General features: G+C 31.8%; 1 long non-coding RNA gene across 1 annotated transcript in view; it reads right to left on the minus strand.

Annotated features, from left to right (window-relative positions):
* Positions 1-9,187: 9,187 nt before the first annotated feature.
* The window catches only part of LOC136028981 (uncharacterized), a 33,588-nt gene continuing 32,496 nt past the window's right edge, over positions 9,188-10,279 (minus strand). Inside the window, exon 2 of the long non-coding RNA XR_010617931.1 lies at positions 9,188-10,122. This is a non-coding gene — a long non-coding RNA (uncharacterized LOC136028981). The remainder of the gene's footprint in view (positions 10,123-10,279) is intronic.

Genomic DNA, 10,279 nt, shown 5'->3' on the forward strand with positions numbered 1-10,279 from the left:
ATTTGTTTGTTTGTTGTTTTTTTTTGTTTTGTTTTGTTTGTTTTTTTTTCCCAGGGGTCATCGTGTCGACCAAGTGGTCCTAGAATGTCGCAAGAGGGCTCATTCTGACTGAAATGAAAAGCTCCAGTGCCCTTTTTAAGTGACCAAAAAAATTGGAGGGCATCTAGACCCTCTCCCACGCTCATTTTTTCTCCAAAGTCAACGGATCAAAATTTTGAGATAGCCATTTTGTTCCGCATAGCCGAAAACCACAATAACTATGTCTTTGGCATGACTTAATCCCCCATAGTCCCTGGGGGAGGGGCTGCAAGTTACAAACTTCGACCAGTGTTTACATATAATAATGGTTATTGGGAAGTGTACAGACGTTTTCAGGGGATGTTTTTGGTTTTGGGGGTAGGATTGAGCGAAGGGGGTTATGTGGGAGGATCTTTCCTTGGAGAAATATGTCATGGGGGAACAGAAATTCAATGAAAAGGGCACAGGATTTTCTAAAATTACTATATAAAAAAAACAATGAAAAAATAAACATGGAAAAGTTTTTTCAATTGAAAGTAAGAAGTAGTATTGAAACTTAAAACAAACAGAGATTATTACGCATATGAGGGGTTCTAAAAATACTTTAGCATAAAGAGCGAGATATTTAGGAGGAGATAAATACCTCGCTCTTTATGCTATAGTATTTTTAGTGATTTCAACTATTTATTCTACGGCCTTTCTGATTCAGGGGTCATTCTTAAAGAATTGGGACAAAACTTACGATTTAGTGTAAAGAGCGAAGCATTAACGATTGTACAAACCCCCTCATATACATAATAAAAATTTAAGAATATAAGTTTGTTACGTAAGTTAATTCTTAAGTTACGTATATATACGGAGTAATATCTGTTCATTTTAAGTTTTAATGTCGCTCCTTACTTTCAGTTAAAAAAAACTAGTTTTTTTTATGTAATTGCGTACAAAAATCAAATCTTGGTGTAATTTTTGAAACTGCTGGACGTAAGACCTCTTCAACATTTTTTATCGCTGAACGATATTGGGATTTAATGTGTGTTAAAGCTGAGAAAGAAACTTCACATAAATATGTGGTGTTGAATGGCAGAAGTACATTTAACGCCATATCGGCGATTGTGGGAAATTCAGTTCTAGTTCCGATCCAGAATTCAGTCAAGGGCTTTTTTCGGTATTCGTAGTTTTAAGTTTGAGTCACACGAAAACTCAGCAAATTCCTCTTGAGCTTTAAGTGGCAGATGATCAATCTCACTTAAGCCAATCCAAAACGGCTTTGGAATCCAAACTATTTTTTGTAAATCAATATTTAATCTAAAATATGTCCGGAACTGTATTTCTAGCGCCTTTAAGTGATCTACAATAGTTTTTGCAATAAAAGTTTTACGATGAATTTTCTCAATTACAAAATTGTCGTCACTGGAAAACATTTGAACGATTTTTTTTCGACCCTACTTTTCCAAATGCTGTTCTTTTTAATAAAACTTTCAGTTTTATCGTATGAAGTAAATATATCGCAATTTTTTCCTTGAAGAGACAAGTTAAGATCGTTTAACTTCGCAAAAAATATCTGACAAATAACACAGCTTGGATAGCCATGAGTTATTTTGAAAAAAAGCAGCAAATTCACATTTTCGATCAGTTAAAAATATTTCGATCTCGTCCTTTAATAACAATAATTTTTTAAACTTTACCTCTTGACAACCATCTTACTTCTGCATGTAATAACAAAGTTGTGTAGTTGGAATCCGTAACCTTACAGAGATTTGAAAATAAGCGACTGTTAAGGGCATGGCTCTTAATAAAATTTATGACCTTAACAGCATCCTGAAGCACATCGTTCAATTCTGGTGCTATCAATCAATTAAGAAGCACCCAAAGGATTTTTACATGCCAGGAATGTAAGGTCCCGTCAATCGCGAAAGGGTTAAACTGACTAATTCGGAATAACATGCACTTCGTTCACAATCATACAATGGCTAAATGAAAATAATACGAAATGTTTATATAGTTTCTTCGAAATAACACATAGAAATTTTGTTGATAGTATTTATCAGGATTATTTCGGTTTTAAGAGATTGGTAAAAATAAATCTACATTTTCTTATAAACTTCTATAACATCTTTGGATTCATAGTAAATTCACACAAGATATTATAATGATCAGAATAGAAATGCTGGTATAAACAGTGTTTCCGAACCAGAAGATTTTATGATATAATTATCTAGGATGATTGTTATTTTTCTTTATAAAAGTAATTTTAAAAGTTAAAAAACATTTTTTTGTTAAATTGTATTTTTATCACTCGCGACCCCATAATTTTGCTACGCGACCCCAAATGGGGTCGCGACCCATAGTTTAAGAAGCCCTGATATAGAAGATAGTGTAACAGACAAACAACTTATTTTTATATATATAGAAAATATATATATATATATATATATATATATATATATATATATATATATATATATATATATATATATAAATATCTATATATATAAAAATAAGTTGTCTGTCTGTGGATCTGTGGATCAGGTGACGTCATGTTTCTGTGTCGGCTGACGTCATGAAATTAGTTGTCGTCATTTTTGTTATGACGATGCTTAGTATATTGTAAAACACATTAATTTGGTTAATAATATACCATTTAAAACACCAAAATGGACATGCTGGAGTAGTCACTCGGTGAGAGAGGGTGTCAGAACGGAGAATGAAGGTGCCAGGTTCAAATCCTGGTTAGGCTAAAAAAAGGTAAAAAACTAAAAACTAAAAAAAAAACTAAAAAAAGGCAAAAACTACAAAAAAAACTAAAAACTAATAAAAAAAATAAAAAAGCTAAAAAACTAAAAAAAACTAAAAAAAGGTAAAAAACTAAAAAACTAAAAAACTAAAAAACTAAAAACTTAAAAAAAGGAAAAAACTGAAAAATAAGCTAAAATAAAGGTAAAAACCAATAAAAAACTAAAAAGAAAAAAAGGAAAAAACTAAAAAAAATTTTCATCTAAAAAACTAAAACTAAAAGGTTAAAACTAAAAGAACTAAAAAAGAAAAAAATAAATGACGACACTCAAAGAGAAAGCGACCAGGACAAAAGGAATGTTCGATTAGCAATCAACAAAGCACCGGGACACAGGGAGTATAAATGACGACCAGGACATAAGTAAAAAAAAAAAACTAACAAAACTAAAAAGAAGGTAAAAACTACAAAAAAACTAAAAAAAAAACAAACTAAAAACTAATAAAAAAACTAAAAAATCTAAAAATCTAAATAAACTAAAAAAGGAAAAAAAGGAAAAAAATAAAGGAGAAAAACAAAACTAAAAAACGAATGTATATACAGACCGGGACACCGGGATACAAATGACGACCGGGACACAGGGAATATAAATGACGACCGGGACACAGGGACACAACTACAACGGGGACGCCGGGGGGCACAGGGGGATATAAATGACGACCGGGACAGGGAATGGTCGATTAGCAATCACCATCAACAAAGCTCAAGGGCAATCATTAGAATCATGAGGTATAGATCTGAATACGGATTGTTTTCCCATTGAAAATTATATGTTGCATGTTCAAGAGTCGGTAAACCTGACAATCTATTTATATGCACAGACAATGGGACAGCAAAGAATGTTGTATATTCGCAAGTTTTACGTAGTTAAAACTAATATTGATCATGTTTTTTCTTCTAACCCAAGTGATCCTTTGCCTGTGGTTACTGTAATCGAAGATTTCCCCGTTAGTGACCACATGCCGCTTCAGTTCCTTATACCCCCTTTGGCTTCTCGTCCATCCCCAGTTCGTTTTTCTGGTAATAAGCTTCCTAAATTTTTTGATCGGTTTGATTGGAATCCAAATTTTAGACCGCTTTACCAAGAAAGAGTTGGGACTTTAATTGATAAAGTCTATATCCCTGATAGTTTGGATTCAATGGATAGTAATCCCTCTTTGACTATTAATTGTCTTTATTTTGAATTAATCCATTGCTTAAAGTATGGTGCTGCGGCAGTTTTTCCTACTAATAGGATAAGATTGGGCGCGCAGAAACCTTTTTGGAGCCTCAATCCTTTTTTGGTAAATTCTAATAAGGCGGCTAAACAAGCGTATTGGGAATGGCGGGCCCTCGGTAAGCCAAGAGACTCGCATCCAGTTTTTTTGCTAATGAAAAAGAGAAAGGCTGAATTCCAAGCAGAGCTCCGTCGTCATAATAACCTGATCATAGAAGAAGCTTCTTCAAACATTGATAACGACAAGGACAAAAATCTCCTTTGGAATGTTCTCCGAGGCAATAGGCGGATTAACATGCCTGATACTAATTCCACACCGTCGCTAAAAGAGTGGGAAAATTATTTTTCTAAGTTGTCGACTTCGTACGATTCTAACAGTGTTGTGTTGCAATTAGATGAAAGGTTGAAGAATTTTTCAACTGATTACAGGATTTCTGAGGATATGTTACGTGGAGCAATCAAAACGTTAAAGGCGCAGACGGCTAAGGATCATGATGGCGTATTTGCTAATCACCTTAAACTTGCTCCTTCTTCTTTTCTTATTACTCTACTGGCATTTTTCAACCTTTTACTTACTACTGGTTTAGTACCATCGTCATTCTATATTGGCATAGTTACGCCTATTCCTAAGAGCGGGAAAAAAGACTTGTCATCTTGTAGCTCCTGGAGGCCAATTACTAGGGGTTCTATGATTGGGAAAGTGTTTGAGTTGTGTTTGAAGGATCTTCTTGAAATTCTTGACACTGGTTCTAATCAAGTTGGTTTCAAGAGAGGTTTGGGATATGGCCATGCCCATGCATCTTTCAGCAAAGTTATTGAAGAAGCGAGAATCTCTGGTCAACCGCTATACGCCCTCTTGATTGATATCAAAGGGGCCTTTGATAACATTTCTCATGCATCTGCTCTGCTCACTTTAATCCATGCTGGATTGCCCCTAGCTGTCATACGAGTCCTTCGCTCTTGGTATTCTGGTTTAAAGATCCGTATCTGTCCGAGTTCGTCTTCATCTCAGTCCAAATTAATTCAAGTGGGTAGAGGAATTAGACAAGGAGGAATTATTTCTCCTTATATATTCAATTCTTGTTTAGCTACTGCCCTTAATTCTCTTTCCTGCTCGTTTGTTTCATTATCTCGAAATCTGTCTTACATTGCATATGCTGATGACATTATCCTTCTAAGCCGGTCCAAGTCTAGTCTTGTTTCTAATTTTAATATTTTAATTAATTGTTTAAAAGGTTTGGGCCTTTCTATCAGTTTTGAAAAATGTCAATTTTTTGTTGTAAATTGTTTAGAGGATAATGTCAGGGCGACTCTCGATTGCGGCAATGGTGTTATTTTTCAGTCGTCGCCAATAGTCACTTATTTGGGATTACCTTATGCTGCTTCGAAAAGAGATTTCAAACCAGTCCTGGTTCAGCATGTTCAGATGAAACTACGCAAGGCATTTGGTCTTTTAATTCGTTTTCGGGGTCTTTACCGTCGGGACGTCCTTGGTCGTATGTATAGCGCTGTTGCTCTGCCTCACGTATTGTTCCCGTCCCTCCTCTTCCGAAATTTCAGACCTTCTGATCTTTCGCCCATTAAAGTTGCTTATTTTAAATTTTGTAAATTTTTACTTGGGTTCCCCCTTTCTTTTAGTAACACTGAGATTGTTTTAAAGCTTAATTTGAAGGATCCTGTAGTCTGTATAAAGAAAAAATATAAAACATTTGAAGATAGGGCGAAAATTAGCCTTTTAGGTCACAATTTATTTCCGTTTTTTAGTAACAGTTCTGGCTCTTCATGATTTATAGGCTAATCTATTTAGCAAGTGTTTTTTTTTTTTTTTTTTTTTTTTTTTTTTAAGTGTTCGATCAATATTTGATACGTTTTGATTGTAAGTGTTATCAGTTGTTTTTTCTTTATATTATATTGTAGCGTACTCCTCATTTTTTGAGGGAAATAAAGAAAATAAAATATATACATATATATATATATATATATATACTAGCTGTTGGGGTGGCGCTTCGCGCCACCCCAACACCTAGTTGGTGGGGGCGCTTCGCGCCCCCCCCCCCCCCCCAAGCCCCCCCGCGCGCGTAAGTCGTTACGCGCCATTGTAGTTGTGTCCCTATGTCCCACCTGTGAATACAGACAGATATATATATATATATATATATATATATATATATATATATATATATATATATATATATATATATATATATATATGGTTTTAACTACGTAAAACTTGCGAATATACAACATTCTTTGCTGTCCCATTGTCTTTGCATATAAATAGATTGTCAGGTTTACCGACTCTTGAACATGCAACATATAATGGTCCATGGGAAAACAATCTGTATTCAGATCTATACCTCATGATTCTAATGATTGCCCTTGAGCTTTGTTGATGGTGATTGCTAATCGACCATTCCCTGTCCCGGTAGTCATTTATATCCCCCTGTTTCCCCCGGTGTCCCCGTTGTAGTTGTGTCCCTGTGTCCCGGTCGTCATTTATATTCCCTGTGTCCCGGTCGTCATTTGTATCCCGGTGTCCCGGTCTGTATATACATTCGTTTTTTAGTTTTGTTTTTCTCCTTTATTTTTTTCCTGTTTTTTTTTCGTTTTTAGTTTATTTAGATTTTTAGATTTTTTAGTTTTTTTTTCTTTTTAGTTTTTTTGTAGTTATTACCTTCTTTTTAGTTTTGTTAGTTTTTTTTTTACTTATGTCCTGGTCGTCATTTATACTCCCTGTGTCCCGGTGCTTTGTTGATTGCTAATCGAACATTCCTTTTGTCCTGGTCGCTTTCTCTTTGAGTGTCGTCATTTATTTTTTTCTTTTTTAGTTCTTTTAGTTTTTACCTTTTTTAGTTTTTTTTAGTTTTTTAGATGAAATTTCTTTTTAGTTTTTCCTTTTTTTCTTTTTAGTTTTTTATTGGTTTTTACCTTTATTTTAGCTTATTTTTCAGTTTTTTCCTTTTTTTTATTTTTTTTTTATTTTTTACTTTTTTTAGTTTTTTGCCTTTTTTTAGTTTTTTAGCTTTTTTACTTTTTTTATTAGTTTTTAGTTTTTTTTGTAGTTTTTGCCTTTTTTTAGTTTTTTCAGTTTTTTTTTTTAGTTTTTTATTGGTTTTTACCTTTATTTTAGCTTATTTTTCAGTTTTTTCCTTTTTTTAGTTTTTTTAGTTTTTAGTTTTTTTAGTTTTTTACCTTTTTTTAGTTTTTTTAGTTTTTTTAGTTTTTTAGCTTTTTTATTTTTTTTATTAGTTTTTAGTTTTTTTTGTATTTTTTGCCTTTTTTTAGTTTTTTTTAGTTTTATAGCTTTTTTATTAGTTTTTAGTTTTTTTTGTAGTTTTTGCCTTTTTTTAGTTTTTTTCTTTTTAGTTTTTTTGTAGTTTTTACCTTCTTTTTAGTTTTGTTAGTTGTTTTTTTTTACTTATGTCCTGGTCGTCATTTATACTCCCTGTGTCCCGGTGCTTTGTTGATTGCTAATCGAACATTCCTTTTGTCCTGGTCGCTTTCTCTTTGAGTGTCGTCATTTATTTTTTTCTTTTTTAGTTCTTTTAGTTTTTACCTTTTTTAGTTTTTTTTAGTTTTTTAGATGAAATTTCTTTTTAGTTTTTCCTTTTTTTTCTTTTTAGTTTTTTATTGGTTTTTACCTTTATTTTAGCTTATTTTTCAGTTTTTTCCTTTTTTTTATTTTTTTTTTATTTTTTATTTATTTTAGTTTTTTACCTTTTTTTAGTTTTTTTAGTTTTTTTTGTTTTTTAGCTTTTTTACTTTTTTTATTAGTTTTTAGTTTTTTTTTGTAGTTTTTGCCTTTTTTTAGTTTTTTCAGTTTTTTTTTAGTTTTTTATTGGTTTTTACCTTTATTTTAGCTTATTTTTCAGTTTTTTCATTTTTTTTAGTTTTTTTTAGTTTTTAGTTTTTTTAGTTTTTTACCTTTTTTTAGTTTTTTTAGTTTTTTACCTTTTTTATTTTTTTTTTTAGTTTTTAGTTTTTTTGTAGTTTTTTTAGTTTTTTAGCTTTTTTATTAGTTTTTAGTTTTTTTTGTAGTTTTTGCCTTTTTTTAGTTTTTTTAGTTTTTTAGCTTTTTTATTTTTTTTATTAGTTTTTAGTTTTTTTTGTAGTTTTTGCCTTTTTTTAGTTTTTTCAGTTTTGACGTCACCTGATCCAGTTTTTTCAGGTGACGTCACCTGATCCATCCACAGACAGACAGACAACTTATATATATATATATATATAGATATATATATATATATATACTAGCTGTTGGGGTGGCGCTTCGCGCCACCCCAACACCTAGTTGGTGGGGGCGCTTCGCGCCCCCCCCAAGCCCCCCCGCGCGCGTAAGTCGTTACGCGCCATAATAGTTACGCGCCATTGTAGTTGTGTCCCTATGTCCCACCTGTGAATATAGATAGATATATATATATATGGTTTTAACTACGTAAAACTTGCGAATATACAACATTCTTTGCTGTCCCATTGTCTTTGCATATAAATAGATTGTCAGGTTTACCGACTCTTGAACATGCAACATATAATGGTCCATGGGAAAACAATCTGTATTCAGATCTATACCTCATGATTCTAATGATTGCCCTTGAGCTTTGTTGATGGTGATTGCTAATCGACCATTCCCTGTCCCGGTGTCCCGGTCGTCATTTACATCCCCCTGTTTCCCCCGGTGTCCCCGTTGTAGTTGTGTCCCTGTGTCCCGGTCGTCATTTATATTCCCTGTGTCCCGGTCGTCATTTGTATCCCGGTGTCCCGGTCTGTATATACATTCGTTTTTTAGTTTATTTTTTCTCCTTTATTTTTTTCCTTTTTTTTTCTTTTTTAGCTTATTTAGATTTTTAGATTTTTTAGTTTTTTTATTAGTTTTTAGTTTTTTTTTCTTTTTAGTTTTTTTGTCCCGGTCGTCATTTATATCCCCCTGTTTCCCCCGGTGTCCCCGTTGTAGTTGTGTCCCTGTGTCCCGGTCGTCATTTATATTCCCTGTGTCCCGGTCGTCATTTGTATCCCGGTGTACCGGTCTGTATATACATTCGTTTTTTAGTTTTGTTTTTCTCCTTTATTTTTTTCCTTTTTTTTTCTTTTTTAGTTTATTTAGATTTTTAGATTTTTTAGTTTTTTTATTAGTTTTTAGTTTTTTTTTCTTTTTAGTTTTTTTGTAGTTTTTACCTTCTTTTTAGTTTTGTTAATTTTTTTTTTTTACTTGTGTCCTGGTCGTCATTTATACTCCCTGTGTCCCGGTGCTTTGTTGATTGCTAATCGAACATTCCTTTTGTCCTGGTCGCTTTCTCTTTGAGTGTCGTCATTTATTTTTTTCTTTTTTAGTTCTTTTAGTTTTTACCTTTTTTAGTTTTTTTTAGTTTTTAGTTTTTTTAGTTTTTTACCTTTTTTTAGTTTTTTTAGTTTTTTTTTAGTTTTTTAGCTTTTTTATTTTTTTTATTAGTTTTTAGTTTTTTTGTAGTTTTTGCCTTTTTTTTTAGTTTTTTTTAGTTTTTTAGCTTTTTTATTAGTTTTTAGTTTTTTTTGTAGTTTTTGCCTTTTTTTAGTTTTTTTAGTTTTTTAGCTTTTTTATTTTTTTATTAGTTTTTAGTTTTTTTTGTAGTTTTTGCCTTTTTTTAGTTTTTTCAGTTTTGACGTCACCTGATCCAGTTTTTTCAGGTGACGTCACCTGATCCACGATCCACAGATCCACAGACAACTTATTTTTATATATATAGATAGTTTTTTTTTTTTACTTATGTCCTGGTCGTCATTTATACTCCCTGTGTCCCGGTGCTTTGTTGATTGCTAATCGAACATTCCTTTTGTCCTGGTCGCTTTCTCTTTGAGTGTCGTCATTTATTAGTTTTTTCCTTCTTTTTTTTTAGTTTTTTATTGGTTTTTACCTTTATTTTAGCTTATTTTTCAGTTTTTTCCTTTTTTTTAGTTTTTTTTTATTTTTTATTTTTTTTAGTTTTTTACCTTTTTTTAGTTTTTTTAGTTTTTTTAGTTTTTTAGCTTTTTTACTTTTTTTATTAGTTTTTAGTTTTTTTTTGTAGTTTTTGCCTTTTTTTAGTTTTTTCAGTTTTTTTTTTTTTAGTTTTTTATTGGTTTTTACCTTTATAGTTTTTTTAGTTTTTTAGCTTTTTTATTTTTTTTATTAGTTTTTAGTTTTTTTTGTAGTTTTTGCCTTTTTTTAGTTTTTTCAGTTTTGACGTCACCTGATCCAGTTTTTTCAGGTGACGTCACCTGACACATCCATCCACACATCCACA

The sequence above is a fragment of the Artemia franciscana genome, chromosome 7 (assembly GCF_032884065.1).
Source record: "Artemia franciscana chromosome 7, ASM3288406v1, whole genome shotgun sequence".
NCBI lineage: Eukaryota > Metazoa > Arthropoda > Branchiopoda > Anostraca > Artemiidae > Artemia > Artemia franciscana.